This window comes from Rhagoletis pomonella, unplaced genomic scaffold, assembly GCF_013731165.1.
Source record: "Rhagoletis pomonella isolate Grant_MI unplaced genomic scaffold, Rhpom_1.0 Rhpom_scaffold_00003, whole genome shotgun sequence".
NCBI lineage: Eukaryota > Metazoa > Arthropoda > Insecta > Diptera > Tephritidae > Rhagoletis > Rhagoletis pomonella.
Window position 1 is genome coordinate 86,725,570 of NW_023458557.1, and position 20,186 is coordinate 86,745,755.

General features: G+C 34.5%; 1 protein-coding gene across 3 annotated transcripts in view; it reads right to left on the bottom strand.

Annotated features, from left to right (window-relative positions):
* LOC118735715 (protein tyrosine phosphatase type IVA 1) overlaps positions 1-20,186 on the bottom strand; it is a 140,870-nt gene that overhangs the window by 65,031 nt on the left and 55,653 nt on the right. The window lies entirely within an intron of this gene.

Sequence of the window (20,186 nt, forward strand, 5' to 3'; positions counted from 1 at the left end):
AAAAAAAATCATAACTACAATGACGCAACACCCATCTGTTTTGGGTATTAAAGCATATCGAAATTTAAGAATCTACTTTAGGCTTTGCAAATGGCGAAATAAATAGGCAAGTAAGAAATACACATAGTAATGCAATATGCATATACACATACATATATGTACACATGTATGTATGTAAATTTGCCGAAATAGACTCTTATTCATTTGTAGCACTTGGACGCTTAATATGCCGGACTTGGTCGCAAGTAACTAGGCGCCTAATTTGGGTTGCTATGCGAATTTTCCTAGTCGCTGCTATTTATTCATGTGAGGGAAACTAATTAAATTTTGCATACTTTTTAAACCAAAGCCAAGCATGGTGGTAATTATATATGTACATAGAAGGCGCAAGGCGGCAAGTACTGTGTATAAAGTAATAAACCAAAAGTAATTGGAATTTCATCAAACATGGCCAACAAAATTTGAATGCATGTACGTACATGTAATACGATAGGGCGAAGGATTCTAATAAAAACTAAGTGGAAATTGCGTAATTTCTTTAGCACGCTATGTATGTATAATAAATTGTGAGCTGTTTTGATCTTAATTTAACGCAGATATTAAGACTGATACATATTAGTAAAAAATGTGTGGATTTGCGAAAATACATAATTAAGTAGAAACGGCTTAATCATAGATAAATATGCTTAGAGACTATATTGACGAATATACCTATTGTTTGGACATATTAGAAGTGTATGCAAATTTAATAAGTGATATTATTCGCAGACATTAAATTAATTAATTTAATAGAGATAAGAGTTAGTGGTGATTAATAGGCGCTGATAACGTTTTTTGTGCGCAACTCAAACAGGATTTGTTCAGGGGACAAGGGCGTTATCTGGGTGGAGTTTTGGGGGCATGCGATGAGGTACGTTCACTCTGCACAAGCACGAGTTAAGCCTACTGCAATAGCCAGAGCAAAGTTGGACTATTGTGGTGCGAGTCTACTGAGGCAGATAAAGCTCTATCCCGTTCACGTCGAGGGGTTGTGTACCCAAAACGGCATTCACAGGTCGGGAGTCGGTGTAGGTCGAGACCGACTGCCTGTGAATGCCGTTTACGACCAGCCGATATGCTGTGGGATCCAGAGTTTGTTTTATGAACGTGCCTAGGCGAGCGCTCTGCTGCGAATAGGTGTATGTTCGGGTGCCCGCTTTTGTGGAACCCTACTAGGAACTGCTTACAGAGCATTTTGTTTTGCTCCTTGATATGGTCAGCAGCTGAGCCTCGTCGTGTGGGTGGTGTTGTGGCAACATCAGGAGGTATCAAGTCGCGGTCCGGAGTGCCGTATTCTGGCATGTCTGTAACCTCGTCCACTGCGTCCGGCTAGTGCCCGGCGACCACAAGGTCCCAGCATGGTTTTGAAACGTCCAGCACCAGGTGCAGCCGGCTAGCGACTTGAGGGCCTTGTTGCGGCTAAGTACTCCATTGACAATACGGCGAGAAAAAGAGCAGACCGCCGGGGATTTTTGAGTTATTCACCGTCGGAATTGGTTCGCCATCGACGTGAACACACAGCAGTAGTCTGGCCTTCTTCGTACAGTTGGTAAAAAGGCTTGCCGTGGATTTCGTAGGGGAGAGAGTTAGGCGCGAAAGTTCGGTGAGGTAACCGTTTATTTTCGAGCAAAAGTCATCAGTTCCATTCCCGGACGCCATTATCGAGCAGTCGTCAGCATGAGAGGCAATAGAGATTCCCTCTGGTGGTTTAGGCAGCTTTGAGATATATGTAGTAATTAAATAGTAGCGGTCACTAACCCCAATAAATAGATACCTAACTTGATTTGTTTCACAGTATGCGACATGGTTAAACAAGTCATGACGCTAGCAAAAACTTTCCAAGGCAATAGGCAAACGAAATATAAACACAAATGCAGAAAATTGCAAATTAAGTAGTTTAACCTAAGGCACTCGTGACAACAAAAATCAAATAAGTAAGCGCTACGAGACGCCAAAAAACTTCATCGATGCAAACTCACTTTCCAAATGCGTGCGACGATTGAAAGATACTACAGAACACCGCACGCCCGAAAACTAGTTGAGGTCAAAGCAGAAAATGTTGAATACTAACAAAGGACATTAAAAGCAAGCGACATCAATGAACTCGTTTAATGGCTAATAAAAAGGATATAAAAAAGAGAAATTCCAAATAAATTTGGGGCCAAAGAACTTAAACTACAAATTTGCACAGCCAGACCAAATGAGTGCTGACAGCGAGTGAGACAAAAGGCTTGCGGAGTAGAAAGATGTGCGGCAAACTAAAGCCTTGAGTATACTATAAATTTAGGACCATTAACGCAACTACCACAACAGAAATAGTAGTAATTATTATAGCGTGAGTGCAATTAACGGGTACATGAACGAAAGACAAATGTGAAAGCGGTCACAGAGCAATGAAAAAAGCAATTAGAGTATATACAAAGAGGGAGCAAGCAAAACACACAAAAGTAAAAGGCGAGCCAACATCGACGCGAACGTTCGCAGCAAGCAAAGTTTCCAACGGCAACGCAGCGCTGCTTGGGAGCGGCACGCACACAGGGACATTGCAGCAAGTTGAGGAAGGACGAAGCGGCCACAAAGAATGAGAGAGCCCTCATTTGGCAGCAACGTTGCAGACGCGGCGTTGGCGATTGGAATGGCATGCAAAAAAAAAAAAAACAACAGCTGCTGCTCCATGTCTGCTATAACAACGGGCGGACATGTATGCAGACACGGACAAATCGGTAACGTGGCTGGCATTCGCAAGCTGTCAGCAAAGTTGATTGTCCTCTATTGAGGTAGTCAAGGTATTAAGTAGCGGCAGAACGATAAGCAATGAGCTGCCAGGCAAAGTCATGCGCAAGGACAATATTCACAGAAGGACGGACGGCTTGTCCGTGATGAAGGGCGTATCTATTTCATGTGCAAACTAAGTTGGGATCATGTATGTGAGGGAGTCGAACTTCAGAGCGGGTGTGGTTGAAAGGAACTGTAGAAAATTGTTAACGTCTGATGTATTTGAAAGGCTACGAAAAATATAAACTTATGCTTATGACCCACAGTTTTACGTCGCCTGCCAGTGACAAAAGGATTTTTAGGAAATGCTTTTTCATGGCACAAATATGCCCGGAATAAACTTGGGTCCTTTGGAGGGGTAGTATAGCTAAATTAGAATTGGCGCAAAAAGTGATGAAAGATGTCCATAATCACAATCCGAATCCGTCTGGCAGAAGGCCCCATGAAGAACGGATTGATTAAAGCAGGAAATTTTTGCTAAAAACGCTAGAGGGACTGATATACCTGTACATAAGCAATGCGATTCCTCGTGGTAGTCTTTCAAGAGCTCAATATGCTTATTGCAAGAAAAGATCGGCAAATATCGCCCTGCATACATTGGTAAAGTGGTCAGAGGAGCCCTTCACGCATAAAGATTATGCAGTAGGGGCCTTCTTCGATGTCGCGAGGCCTTCAACAATGTCACACCCGAGGCCAACCTAATAAGGCTTATCTACAGCTTACTACGGCGGACAGAACTGTCGCGGCGGAGTGGGGGAGCGCTTGCGCTCAATGCAGAGTCATTAGGAGCACTCCACAAGGTGGTGTTCTCTCTCCCCTGCTCTGGATTGAGGTTGTAAATGATCTTCTAGAGAAACTGGAAAAAGAAGCTACCGTTGTAAAATAGGAATTAGGGGAACATTAGGAACCCCACCTACACTGACGCTTAACATATGTACATATGTTGAACACGGCGCCTGCGGATATTGCAGACAGAATTGTCCCAGCACAAACTGCTATTGGGCTAAGGGAAACCGGGTCCTTCTCATAAAAAAAAAACGAAAAGAAGACGTTTCTCTGCTGCAGAAAATGTTTTTATAGGGCACTTTAAACACGTTACCTCTCAAGGGCTAGTGATGGGGGTTCTGACATGCCATTGTGCGATTAGTATTCATGCGGTGAGACTAGGAATTTCAACTAAACCTCGCATTTCTGAACAAACACTGAGCTCTCAGGGATCGAAATTACCCGTGCTCAGCGATCGAAATTAGCCGCATTCGAAATTTCGTAATCGGCTGGCAGCAGTACCAGGAGATTGGTACTTAGACGGTTAAAGTCCTATGCTGACGGGGTTCGGGTTTCGATGCTTCTCCTCGTAAAACGGTTCGGATTGAATTTTGGTACAGAGAGCCCAAACGGAGGTACCAACTAGTTATTATAAGAATAATGAATCAGACAGTAGTAGCGTTGGCCAGTCGACTGCAGCGTCTCACAAGAAGCCCCACCGTAAGATTAAAATGTTGAAGTTGAGAACTGATGGAAAATATTAAGCCGCGTTGACTTCGTTCATTTGACTGGACTATCGATAAAAAATTAGCTTTTTGACCAACTGTCCCGCGAGCAACAAAGAACGATTGTGAAGTCTCGGGGGCCCTATAGTTAAGCTGGGACAGATAAACCAACGACCATTACAAACAGCAGTAATCTACAAATTTTACACTACAATAAGGGATCTTTGTTGGGTTGTCATACGACGCACTGCTGCTGCTCTAAACCTGCAATGACAAGTAAAAGCCGGGAAATCCTTTCAGGACTGTGATCAAAGGTGGCAGCAAATATCAAATGGATTTCGTGGAAAATTTGTGAACGCGGTGTCAGTTAGCTGCTGTTAGTCATTTGGTTGAAAAAAAATTTATTTGACATTTCAGCCAACAACGCACATCGCTTCTCCACCGTGGCAAGTACAGCAAGAGACACTACTATACTATAAGTATACTATAAGTAGTATGTATATGTAAGTATAGCTGAGCTAGTGCTTCATTTATGTGATTTTAAATGTGGTTGGCAAACTCGTCACATCTTCCGACATCTTCCCTACTCTTAGGGCGACTGAGACGCTGCAATGTGCGGAGCAGACAGTCGTCGCAAAGCAGACGAAAGTATGTTTGTATTTCTGTATTTATTTAAGTAATGTAAGTGTATAAGAGTCTAGTCTTTTTTATTTTTTGGTAGCCGGTTTTCATGCGAAAAATTCAAACAAAACAAGTTCTACAGACGTCTGAAGTGTTGTGGGAATTGTGTTGCCAGTCGCAGTTCACTAACATCGACGCTGAATTTGTGGATATAAGTTTTTGGTTGTTTAAAAATAAAATAAAAAAATAGCAAATACAAGAAGGTAAAATGCAAAAAACAATAACGCCAGAAATGCAAAAAGAAACGACCAAAAGCGAGACTTGCTTAACAGACGCAACAGTCATCAGCCGGCGATTAAGCGCAGCAACAACAACAGACTTTTTTTTTTTTTTAACTACAAAAGCAAACAAAATGTTTGTCTCTCCCTCGGCATGTGTGTGTGCAAAGGGTTATCGATCGCACAAATCGGCCAGCATGCAGTAAGAAGCAATAACCTTAATATGCGATGCATTCGCTTAGCGGCCTGCGTTTTGCCTTGATGGCTGACTGAGTACTCTTTGTATGTTTTTGTTTTGAATATTGTAGCATATGTGGTCTGCAACAGTTTTTGTTGCTGTTTTTTTTTACAGTTCAAGGACCGCAGACATGAACATTGCTAGCGGATGTCATGGTCGGACGCGTCAGCTTATGAGAGCTGTGTGGTAAAAATAAGAATATGGTGAAAAGGAAAAGAGGGGACAAGGATGTTGTCTCACAAAATGTGTGCTCACTACTTTTTCGACTTAAAATTTGTAAAAGGCCTTTAATGGGCTTACATTTTTATCCCGGATGCGCTGATTCAATCTGCTGGATATTTTAGGCAAGTGATAGATCGCTTAAAGCGCACTAAATACAAGAATTAAGGCTCTGTCGCATACAGCTTTCGCGTCGCTTTGGCGTTGTGTTTTTATTTTGACAGCAAAGCAAGTAGCGCAAGTGTTTTCTACAATGAATGCTCTGACATCAAATGTTTTTAGTTTTTGAATTTGAATTTTACAATTGAAAAAACATTCAAAAATTTTTAAAATAGAAGCATTTGGTCGTCGCGGTCCTTATTCGTCTTTTCTTTTCATGATTGTGTGTGTTTCTTAATAAAAAGTGAATGATTATATCGAGTCCTAACCGCCAAAATAACGTAAGCGACATTTTTTTCAAAATTTTCTTTTTGATGCAAAAATATTCCTAGAGCATCTAGATGCATTATATTGTTAAAAAAAAAACCAAAAAATATTTTTTTATTTCGTTTACTCTTTAGAAACTTGTTTTTTTATAATTTTCAGTTATTTGGTTAATCAATTACTCGAGTAATCAAGATTTCGATTACTCAAAACGATGATTAATCGAGTTGCTTGAAATATGATTACTCAAAAAATAATAATTTTGCTCGTTAATAGAGTTTGCTTTGGAAAATACTTATTTTCTTTTTTTTTGCATTCTGTATATGAAAAAATTTTTTGTTTTAAATTTTGAAAACAGAAACGTTGTTTTCAAAGTATCAAGGAACTTTAACTACTTTATACATATGTAAAGAGTTGAAATGTTGATTGCTCATTTTACTCGAAATGTTGATTAATCATAAAGCATTTTACTCAAATTGTTTTTGGTTAATCAAAAATCTTGATTACTCGAGTAACTGAACTTTTGAGTAATCATAATTTCCAATTAATCGAATAATTGAGTTATTTACTTTATGATTAATTAAAATTTTGAGTAATCAATTAATTGCACAGCCCTAATAATTTTCTTTTATAATTTAATTTTCTTTTAACTTTCAGGTTAAATATTTTTAAAAAGAAAAATATTTTTGTTGATTTCATTAATTTTAAGAAACTTATTTTATGACTTCCTTTTGTAATAAATTTGTGTTTTTAAAATATTTTTCTTAAATTTAAATTTCAGAATCAATTGCTTTAAAAAGAACACATTTTTTTAATTTCATTCAATTTTTAGAACTTTATTTAACGTTTTCGTTTTTTAGTTTTGTGTTTTTACTTTTTTTAATTTAATTTTCTTTTAGATCTTAGATTTTATTATTTTAAAAAGAAAAAAATATATATATTTTTAATTTCATATAATTTTTAGGAAAATTATGTATGTATGTATTTTCCGTTTTTCATTAAATATTTTTCTTTTTTGTGAATATTATTATTTTTCCTTTTCTCAATTTAATTTTAATAGGACAATCTCCTCCAGGCTCGTCAAGGATAATGCTTTGACACTATGCAAATTCTTGACAGCAATCAAAACTAAAATAATATACCAAGGTCACTGCGGATTTAGAGCTACTAGGTCGCCCTCGATGTGGCTAGTAAATGATCATCGTCCGTCCTTATGGGACCGGAACCGTTGCGGTGGTTCGTTCCCAAAATTTTGTTTTCCTACAACTCCAATTATTTACATACACACTCAAACCCCTGTTTCTCACAACGCATTTTTATTTATGGCATTGGTGCGGAGCAGTAAAAAATGTGAATACAAGTACGGGATGCTTCCATTGTGCTAACTTAATTGGTTTACATTTTTGTAACGAAGCTAACTGTACCTTTTTTTGTAAGTCGATATTTAATGTAAAAGTTGGCATCCAATTACAAGTTTTGCCTTCAACGCAGCGCAAAAAAACGCCCTGTTCCAAATACAATGGCGAAGTTGTATGCAGTCAATATAACTTCACGCTTTTAATGCGTCACCAACCTCGACATACATACATACATACATATGTATGTATACATGTGTAGGTACTTTCGCGTATGCAAACAACCATATATGCATGTAAATTGTAATTTCATTGCATACAAGGATGCACACAGCCTATTATGGTTGGCTAAAAGTGACCTCGGTCAAGGGAAAATGTGGTGTCTGTCTGCCTGCCAGCCGATTGCTTTTGCTGCACAAGCAAACAATCAACCGGTTTGCAGTAAATAAACAAAAGTTGAGGAAGACTAACAAACAAATAAAGCAGCAACAAATAATAACAATACTCGTGCAACTGCAGCGCAGGGCATTAGCAAAGAGCTCAGCAGTGGTTAGTGGAACAGGAGCAACAGCTACATTAAACAAAAAAAAAAAAAAACTGCAACAACAACCCCACAAAGCAATGCATAACGCATGTAACAATGTCAGTAAAACACAATTAACAACAACAGTGAAGAGTGAGACAGAACAAAAAATAGGCAACAGAAGCATGAACTACTGCAACCTGAACCCCAACAATACATTTGGCTGCAGCAACGAAGGGTAATAAAGCGAACGATACAGATACTGCGCCAAAAGCTTTTACTGCCAGACAGCAGACTATGTACATTGTGTCAGTTCCATGTGGAAGGAAAGGCAACACGCCAGGCTGTACCGTCCATCTGTCCGTCAGCGGTAGTGGTGTTTAAGCTGCAGTTATAGAATGCAATGAAAAACAAAAGCAACAAAGCGTACGATGCAGCAAAGTATTGCATGCATGCAGTTGTACATATATCTTCAAACGAACGCGGAAAGTGCAATGACTTCTCTGCCAGTTGTTGGATGGCTTTGCATGTCATGCATATGCTTAGGCACATATGTTGCTGAAACATTGATTTGGAGCGTGGAAGTTGCGGCAACAAGAGCGTATTAAATTACAAAAAAAAAAATTAAAAAAAAAAAATTAAATGTTTTAAAATAATCGTTCAAATGGGAAAATATATAAATAATAAAAGAAATAACAAAAAATATAATACAAAATTATAATAAAAAATACAATGGAAATGGAATAAAAAAAAAGTTTATAAAAAAGTATGTATAGTAAAAATTATCATAAAAAAATTATCTATTAAAAAAATATATAAAATATATTTACGTACTGTGTAATGAAAAAAGTGTAACAAAAAATAAATAAAATAAAACTATAGAAAATTACCAATTAAAGTAAAATTCAAAACAATAACCAAAACTGAAAAAAAATAAATATTACAAAAAAAATTTATAACAAAAAATTAATAATTAGAATAAAATATAATCAAATAAAATGGGAAAATATAACAAAAAAATATATTAAACAAGTAATTTTTAGCAAAAAAACCGACTTCAATTCTCATATAAAAAAATATATATACATATATACATCTCATAATCCGCTGATCGGATCTTAACCTGATTAGTATGGGAGACACTACCTTTCCGAAAGAAAAATTATCGAAATCGGTTGACGTGGTCCAAAGTTACGGAGTAACATACATAAAAAAAAAAAAATATTCGGACGAACTGATAACCTCCTCCTTTTTTGGAAGTCGGTTAAAAGAACGAAAACGGAAATATCTATAAAAACTATGTATATGTATCAATAAAAATAACAAATATAAGAAATAATATAAATCATAATAAAAAATTATACAAAAGTATAACGAAAAAAAAATACAAAAATTTTAATAAAAAAAGTATATAAAAAATAAAAAAAAAATATAAAAAATATAATATAATATATAAATAAATATAATAATAAAATACATGTATGTACAATGTACATGTGTAATAAGAAAGATGTAACAAAATAAAAGAATAAAATGAAGCAGAGTTCCGCTTTCAAATTATTAAAAATCTATGTCATAATCCAATTACCAAAAATAAGGCCAAAATAATAGAAACACGACATTTTGACAAGTTTGAATATTTTCATTTTCTTTTTTTTAATGTTTATAATTTTTTTATAAAAGTATAGCTAATTGTTTAACAAAAACCATATCGAACACTAACCGCCACAAAGACGTAAGCGATATTTTTTCAAAATTTTATTTGTGATGCAGAAATGCATCATACTCTAGGAAGCAAAATTGCAAATTTTTTTATTAGAATCTCTAGGAAAAAATTGTTAACGCAGTTTTATAGCCCATCCAATTTTAGTAACGAAATATTCAAATTACCAAAAATTTATGTTGGTTTTGAATTATCAAAACACACACACAGTTTTCAAATCACCAAAAATGTATGCCATTTTTCTATTATCAAAATATTTATGTACATATGTCCGGTGTTTAGATGAAAAAAAGAAAAATTTTAAATTTATGTTTAGACTATCGAAAAATGTATGTCGAATTAAAAATTATTATATTATTATAATTTTCCAAAGCATTTATGTTCAGATTTTATAAAATTTTAAGTTACCAAAAATTTATGTCGCTTTTCTATTAGTAAAAATTTATGTCCAGTTTTAAATTTTATTGTATTTTTTTCAAAATTATGTCCTTAAACGACCAAAAATTCATGTCTAGTTTTTAAATGACATAAGTTATATGCACTTTTCAAAAGTGAATGTCCAGTTCTAATATGAAATAGTTAATGTCCAGCTTTCTACTTGCAAGTGTTCATACAAACTCGTACATATGTATGCTCATTAGTTTTGTATAAGTACGCCAGAAAACTTCGCAGTGCAACAATCAATATGGAAGTGGGAGCAGTGGCAAAAGTGAAGAATCATTTTCACCACTTGGCGGCTGTAAACCAATTTAATTTTCCCGAAGATGTGCCTTTCTGCTTTTTTTGTGTTTTCCACTGCCTTCGCTGCAGCACGTGCCTGCACTTGAGTGCAACTGCTCCTACATCCGCTTGAAAATGCAATTGTTAGCTAATGTTTGTTTACAGCTTGAAAATCAGGCGACTAGCTGCACGTACAGTCAACAGAATTAGTGAAATTACTTACTGCATTCATTGGAGTGGCTTTCATTACGTAGAAAAGCGCAAGTGCAGTGCAGTTGATGCAATTAAAAAGTGTGAGAAGAGAAGAAGAAATGTGTTTCGTTAAGTGCGTGTGGAAAATGGAACTTTCGTTTTTTTTTTTTTTGATTTGAAGTGAAACTTTTTTAGCGGCGGTTGTTTGGTTGGGAGTAAATTGGCAAATTCAACGGAAATGGTGCACCGGAAATTACACACGGTAACAAGTGTTTCCTGAGTGTATGTACATGGTATTAATTTAACAAAAACGTGCTAATAAAATAAAACGATAAAGAATAACAGTTAGAAAAATACCAATACAAGAATAAAACAAAGGTGACTACGAACATAGATAAAGAAAAGGATAAAGGCAAATGTAAAAATAAAAACAAAAACAAAGATGCATAAAGATAAAGGCAAAAATGAAGATCCAGGTAATTTACTTATATAAAGGCAAAGGTGAAGGGAAATATGTAGATGAAGAAAGTGATAAACAAAAATACCAATACAAGAATGGAAGTAAAGGGGAGTACGTAGATAGATAAAGAAAAGAATAAAGGCAACGGCAAAATACTTTACATAAGTGAATGAATATAATGAAAAAGATGAGGATGAGGATACCGATCAAAGTGAAAATGAAGATAGAGGAAGAAAGATTAAAATAAAGGTAATTATATAGAAAAGGATATAGATAGAGACATAAAGACTTAATCTGGGAACTATTTCGGGATTTTACAGATTTCGGAATTCTCGGAACTTATCGATATACCTAATAATCGATATTTTTATCAATTTTGTTATCGAGTTTTTTGTCGATTTTGTTATCAATTTTGATATCTATATTGTTATGGATTTTTCTATCGTTATTTTTGGAACTTATCGATATAATAATCGATATTTTTATCGATATTTTTTATCGATTTTGTTATAGATATTTGTTATTGATATTTTTATACCCCAGCGCACTTGTGCACAAGGGTATATTAATTTTGTTCACATAACGATTGTTTGTAACAGCCAAAACGAATCGAGATAGATATAGACAAATGTATACATAAATGCTCAGAATGAATAGAGAAGTCGATTAAGCCATGTCTGTCTGTCCGTCCGTCTGTCCGTCCGTCCGTGTACACGATAACTCGAGCAAAAATTTAGATATCTCAACGAAATTTGGTATGTAGGTTTCCATTTATCCAAGGTAGGTTGGTATTGAAAATGGGCGAAATCGGACTGTAACCACGCCCACTTCCCATATAACGGTAATTTCCAGAAATAAGAATTACAGTGATATTTTAGTTACTACCGACGATTATTCACTCAAACTTGATATTTACAATAATTTTCAGACGAAAAATAAGAATATTATAAATTTTTAGAAAGTGGGCGTAGCGTATTCAAAATTGATGGTTGCAACAATTTTTTACCAGGAAATACGTTTATGATGAAATTTTGGGAAATGGGCGTGGCACCGCCCACTTATGATCACATATATGTATCTCGGTAACCGTTATACCAATTTGTACCAAACTCGGTATGGTTATTGTGCTTGCCACATAAAAGCAAAGCGTTGAAAATTATTGAATTCGGACTAAAATTACGGCCGCTTTTCATACAACGGTAAATTTCAGAAATGCTTGAAACTTCAATATTTCGAAATTTAAAGACGCTAATTTACTCAAAATTGATAAACCCCGGCTTACCATGTAGCGGTAGCTTTCGGAAAGTTTAAAAAACATACATTTAAAACTTGCGCCGGGTATTTAATGTTCGGCTCCGCCCGAACTTAAGACTTTCTTAACTTGTTATCGATTGTCTTATCGATATTTTTATCGGTTTTTGTTATAGATATTTTTATCGATTTTGTTATCAATTTATTTATCTTTTTTGTTATCGATGTTTATATCGATTTTGCTATCGATATTGTTGTCCATTTTTCCATCGATAATTTTTGTTCGATCGGATTTGTTATCGATATTTTGATAGATTTTACTATCGATTTTGTTATCGATAGAAGATAAAGATAAAAATAAAGATTAAGGAAAACAGAATAACATAAATTTAGTTAGAACGAACAAGGTTTAGGCAGGGATCCGGATAGAAAAAAGACAACAAATATAATCTTAAGCAAAAGCAGATGTATGTATTTACGTAAATAAATATGTATGTATCTAAATAAATAAATAAATAAATATGTATATAGATGGGCTATGAGACACACTAGATATGTATTATACAAAAATATTTTTCGGTTGTGTGTACCAGTTCGCAACGCGGCAAAAACTAACTAAATGCGCAAAAATGTATGCCATTTTCAAATAATCCAAAACTGTATGTCCACTTTTCAAATAATCAAGAATTCATGACGTTTATGAATTTTCAAATAAATGTATACATAGTTTTGAAATGACCAGCAATTAATGTCGCCTTTTAGGTACCAAAAAAATTATGCCACTTTTCCAATGATCAAAAATGCTGGAAGATTTTCTTTTTAGTTGCCAAAATGGCGTCTTTTTTTAATTACCAATAAATTTGTCTAGTTTTCAAATGCCCAAAAATTTATGTCCAGTTTTCAGATACCAAAACTTTATGTCCTGTTCAAATAAACCAAAATTTGTGTCCAGTTTTAAAATGAACAAAAATTTATCTCCAGCCTGCATATGACCAAAAACTTGTGAAATATTTTAATTATCAAAAAATGTTCACTTACATTACTGTCTAGCTTTTAAATGACAAAATTTATATCCACTTTTCAAAAACGTATATCTAGTGACCGCATCATCCACTAATCCATCACAGAAATTAGCTAAAGGCCATGAATCTAGTTTAGTAATGAAAATTGTCTCATCCCTTTGAACCTTTCGCCATGCACGACGATTAAATCAGTCGCCGATATCTCATGTATTTATTAACATAACATCTTTGGACTTCTTTGAACTCCATTGAACTTTGACGCACTCAAACTAAATAAGCATTTGTTGCTACCAATTTTAGAAGGAAAAATATATATATATATAAGCAATGGCAACAAGGACATTTCTAGGTAGAAAAAAGCAGGTTTCCACTGTTTATCATTATAATAGTAATTTGGCAATTTTTACCCCAAAATTCAGCAGCTAAGTAAACAGTGGCGACACACCAACACAGCATTAGAATTAAATAAAAGCAAAATTCGCGGTTAGGGAAGGAAGACAATCATTTGTTGTTATGATGCCATGCCAAATGTCTAGACAGCGCTATAAAAAATGGCCTAATGTTGTCATGGAAAAGCAAGCTATGATTTCGTGAATTATGAATGCAGACAACGGCGACGCATACATATGTATGTTTCAAGGACGCTTGGAAAAAGGTTCAAGGATTGCTTTTGCTATTTCTTTGGGGCAAAATTCATACATACGTATAATTAAAAGGGATGTGCAATTAAGTTAGGCTATCGCATGCAATATATCAATAAAATAAAAAATAAATGTGTAGTGGTTTCAAACAATTTAATAGCCAGTCAGAAATGTTTTATGTTCAAATAACTTTAATAAGCAAGCAAGCCTATTTTTAGGCGTAAGAGCATGCCGGTTTTTATTACCACAACTTATAAATCAATTGGTATTATATATGTATGTATATAGCTTGATATTATTTATGAACCCTTTCAATTGATTAAAATATATCTGCAAGTCGATTTTTAATTAACATTGATGTACGGCGCCTTAGAGTAGGCAAAAGAAAGCAGCGAGTTGAATTTTTCCTGTCTCAGGCAAACGGAGATGCAATAAATATTTTCATATATGTAGGATATACTACAACTACCACAAATCGAAATCTAACGCACACATCGGCAGCACATAAACAATCGAGCTACCAAAATTTATGAGCATGTACAATAGGGCGGATCAATTTGTATGTAAGATTTTTTCGACTATGCATAGAATGATTCTACGTGTAATTCTAAGCAAATTTGCCTAGGAAACTATGGGTCTCAAATCACTCTGGAGTTTGCCAAATTGCGAAAATAGGTTTCCTAGCATTTTGCTGTGGTGTCGTATAGAAGTGTTTAAATTTTGTATAAAAACACGGAATAAGGGTTTTTTTGGCTTGAGGAATCTATTTCTACACTTATGATTTTCTTAAAACGTTCACCATAGGGCGCAAAAATGAAAAATTTAACATTTTCTTCGAAACCTATTTTCGCAATTTGGCAAAATCCACATTGATCTTACGACTCATGGTTTCTTCGGCAAATTTGCTTAGAACTACAAATATTGACACGCCCTAATGTACACACCTACATACAACTGCATAAATTGTATTTATGCCAACACATTCCACATCCGCTCAAGCTTAGGTCGTAGCGTCGGCAATAAATTCTGAAGAAAAAAGCAGTAGTTCTTAGCGCGTGCAAGTAATATGTACTGCACGATGTGGAGACATGTGTGCATTGCGTGACCACTTCCGTTCCATCACATCAACGTTATGTTGGACACGTGTTGACTAAATAAATTGCTGCGCGTGTTCATAAATGAGTGCTATGCCATATTCTGTATGCTAGAAGTTCCCAAGGCAAAAAAATAAAACATCACCGAACACCAATAAAAAATAACAGTAAACATACATAAGTAGTAATCTGAGGTGGAGGATGGTGATGCGCCTCAAAATATGCAACGTATTTTTTCAGTGAAAGTAGCGGGCAGGGCAATAAGTTGGAATTTTCTTTCAAAGAAATATGCACTTTTGTAAAAATAGTAGTGCTTAGAGTGGGGCAGAAGAAAATAAAGCTAATAAAAATATAGGCCTAAAAGTATGCAACATATCCAAAGTATTCATAATAACATAAATTTGCTTGAAACACGTCATAAATGAACTGGCAAGAGCCTACAAGAATGACACATGTATTTTTCCTAACTGCGGATTGGAAACCCTCCAAATGTCTGTTTCCAAATAAGCTTACTACAAGATTACCTTGAAACAAGTAAAGTTTGTATTGTACAAAACCTACACCTGAAAGTATGTAATACAACTAGCAGCAGCTAGTCCATATGGGTCATATGGTTATGTTTACAGGCTTTGACGACAAGAGTTTCAAGCCAAATTATTCGAAAATAAAGTAGATATTGCTCACAAAAAAATCTAACAATTCTCTCACAAAAAAATTCTAGGAACTCTCTTAAGAACATATCGACAGCCGAATGGAAGAGCGAAGATGCAGATAGGAGGTTAACGCAGAAACGGGACGATATGTATGTGAGTGTATTGAAACAAAAGAGCCATTTTCTTGCCCAGTACATTTACTTTTCCCCTTAAAAGCATGCAATAAAATTTTATACAATTTAATATAAACAAAAAGTGCAACTAAATTTGATTTACTACCTAAAAGTATTTGCATATACAATGAAATTGTGTAGAGCAGCAGATATGCAATAAATTCTCTATTACTTTCCATAAAGCGTTAAGAACCTTCAAAGATTCTCTGAAAATAAGTAAGTTAGTTTAAACGAGAAACATAGTTTTTGCGCCCAAAAACGTGCAACAAATGTAGGCGAAAGTAAGGCGAATTGCTGGCAAGTTTCCTGGTACTTAAATAAAAAAATAAAAATAAAGTGCGCACATTCATTACACTTATTGTGACAATGTAGGCGAATGCAACCATGTTGGCGTGCCCACTTAGTTAAATCGAGTATTGCAGTACCATCCGCCTGTGTGTATGTAGATACATATTTTATGTATGTATATAAAAATGACGCCGTTTTCTTTTTATAGGCTCAAAAATTAAGGAACGGATTTCACCGAAATTTAGACAGTTTATTCCTTAGACCGTGGTACGAACCCACAGTGCTTCGCTCCCATATATTGAATCGGCAAAATTAGGGAAGTCATCGCAGAAAAATTAAAGTTGGTGTGCTGCTTAAGAATATGCAAAATAGGAAAAATTCAAAGTTTCGGCAATATCGGTGCAAGGACATGACTACCGCCCATACATCCTTAATTTTAAAAGCTTAATTTTAGCTACAATTATAACCAGAATAAAACGAAAATTGGTAGATGTCTGTGAAATTATGTCCTTAAGCACTGTGGCAAATCTCGTTTTGTTCGGTGCAAGGACATGACTACCTCCCATATATCATTTTTCTCATAAACCAGATTTTAATAAAATTCTTAAAACATTTTTTTTTATTTTCTAATTGCCTATTGACAGGTTAAAGTGTTCCAAAACATCACACCCATGTAACTACTACAACTTTATGAACCGTACTTGGCATGTAATACAGCCATATTGAATTAAATGTAAGTTTCAAGTAATATTTAGCAGCTCCTTAAACGTTCTAACATTAACCGGGAATCCGTAGGATAAAACTCTTAACATTATGCCAAAATTATCAATACGACTCCTGGTAATGATCCCCGCAAGTTCGTATTGATTTTTTTTTGTGAGACGTGATTTTTATATATTAGTTAATATTTTTAGTATTTGCAAAATTTAAAAAAAAATTTTAAATTTTTTTCCTACGAATTGTAAGGTCTCTTAACTAAGTATCTAAATGAAAAATAAAAATTCGCCTACTTTGTATTCATATATGTTTTAATTTTATAAAAATTTTTAAAAATTTAGGGTCTCCGCCAAAAAAACTGTTCTTACTTCCATGTTTTTTTATTGTATTTCGCTACTAAAAAAAATCTACACTGCATCAAAACTAGGTTAATTTTTTATAGTATTAAAAAAAAAATAAAATTTAATACCTTAATATTTTTCAATTTTTGCAATACAAAATCATAATCTTAGCTGTTTGTAACTTTTTCTGTAACTTAAGAAATATGGCTTAAAAAATGCGTACAATTTTCACAGTTCTGTTCCAAAGACTTTGAAAAGGAATCCGAATATTTCTGAACGTGTTGTTGCACCTGGAGTGTTGTTCTGAGAGCCTGTATTATTTTGGCCTGATCTGGCAACAAGCCATTGTGCAACAAAGCGCAAGAGTTTTATACACAAAATGGAATCAACATTGTACTAAAAGAGGCCAATCCTCCGAATTGCCCATAGCTCCAAACGATCGAGCGTTACTGGGCCTATATGAAATCAAAACTAAATAGAAACGAAATGCACGGCTTCAAGAATAACGCACTTCTGCAGAATGTGGCGAAAACAGGCTGAATCGATCAACGAAAGGGATGTCCAAGTATTAATGGCGGGTGTCATCTCTAAAGTACGGGTTTGGCGGGGAAATTAATTCTAATATTATTTGCAAATCTTTCATCTAAATAGAAATAAATGAAGGTTCTAAAAAAGTTTCGACTGAATTATTCATATTTAAATTAGTTTTTTTTTATTACTTAATACCTGCCAGATTTCAAATGAAGCAGATCTTATATCTCCATTTATGGTTAGACTTACGGTTGTGGCTACCCAAACCTTACCACACCTTAATTAAAATAATAAAATTTGTATATATATGTATAGTTCAGACCGTTACTAAAGCTATTTAAAAAAAAAAAGTTTCACACATTGTACAGAATTTAGAGGAATTCCTAAAATTTTCATCAAAATTGCACACTTTTTAACCACAGTTTTTACAAAGATTTCGGGTATTTTTATAAAAAAAAAATGTTGCAATGATTTTTTTTTTATTTTTTATTTTTTTTTTGCCGACGGTCGGATGTAGTTTTTTCCATGTAACACATGCTTTTTATATGTGAAAAAATGCGCTCCTTCCTATGGAAAAACATTTGCCACAAATCAACCAGCCGACAAAAAGTATTGGCACAGATGCCTTTTTACAATATATGCAACAATTTTTGTTGTAATACTTTTCCGATATTCATTCCGCAACAAAAAAAAAACATAAAAATATGATTTCTAAACTTTGTGTACAACTCGCGAAAATTCAGCAACTTTTCATGCAAATTTTCAACTTTTTAATCAGATTTTTGAATATGCACGTAAGGAGAACACTTTTATTTTTTACAATATTCACAATGTTTAACGTGATATTTTTTTTTCGTGAATTTGTTATAAAAATATAGTAGATTCTATGCCATAAAAATCAAAGTTTTTACACGCATACGTATATGCGCTTAGAAATTGTATGGAGCTCTGAGCGACAAACTTTATGTGCGCTTATGAATAGTTGTCGCTAAAATCAAATTACTTCTTTTGAAATGGATATTTTCGATGATTGTTTTTTTTTTTACATCTTAAGTGTAGATGTATATGCGGGTAAAACAAAACACGGCTAATGTGCAGGTTTGAAAATTCTGAATTTTGAGATTATTTTTTGTCGAGGGAGTAACGCATATTCTTCTATATCAAAATAGATTTTGTTCATGCGTTCTAAGAAATCCAATTGAAAAATTGAAAATTTCGATGAAAATTTCTTCGTATTTCTAGCATTTTCCCCCGAGTTTTGTATGAAAAAAAAAAAACATATTTTTTAATGGTAATAAAAACGCTTTTATGTATTGTCGACCGCTTTTCGCTGCAATAATTACCTCCTATTACAAGTGTACATATACACGAGCATTGCTAGGAAGGTAGATGCGCTCCAGTTTTAATTGTAATAGCGTGTCCAGCAGCAGAGGCCCTACATTCAACACCTCTCCTAAGTACGAGTCAATGAACTTGGTACGAGTAAATTCTTATAGTTTTCGCTCTTACCTCCTCTTCTACGTCTCATCTTATATGCATGTGAGTTGGTTACTGCGTTGACTTCAAGTGTGACATTCATATTTGACACGCAAATCCAATGGCTGCTAGTTTGCCATATTTCGCCATAGCCGTCTTGTAAGTATTGATTTCTCGTTGCATACACTCAGGCACACATAGTATTTCATATGTGCTGATTGCTATGCATAGATGTCGCTTTCGACATTATACATAAATCTCTTCTACCACAGCTTTCCTTTGGGAATTTGTGTCTCTTTGAATGTCAAAAGAGGACGACTACTTGCTTGCTTAGGGAGCAAATCCACTGTCACATAACAGTCGGTTTAGCCTGTGTTTACATAATTGTAGCATATTTTTAGGCGTTCAAGCTTTTTCACGTGTAAATGTATAGACCAAGAGCGTAAGAGGAATTACGCAAATACTTTATTATTTTCTGCATTCATTAACATATTTTGGCATACATCCAGGCGTGAGGTGTAGTAAATTTCTTGCCGAAGCATGAATTATGGCAAGCAAAGCATGATTTGGTTAGTCAAAGTTTGTGACATAAATTATATGTCAAACTGCCATCAAATTAACAAGTAGTATGTTATTCACTTTTTATTATTTTTTCTTCGTATACTTGATTTTGTTTTACAGGCTTCACAAGTAGAAGGCACGTTGAGCTAGAAGAATTTTATAGAATATTACTTTTGAATGAAAAAGTTTTGAGTACCAGGTATTTGATGTGTAAACATTTGTGTGCGGCTTGGCGAAACATTAGGCGATTCTGTTAGCTAAATAAATAGGTTAGGTTAGAAATTAAATACAAATTTTTTTTTCAGTACACTACATTTTCATAACCTCTTCGGGTATAGTTCAACCTTATTTCAGGATAATTTCGGGGTACTTCGAAACTAGT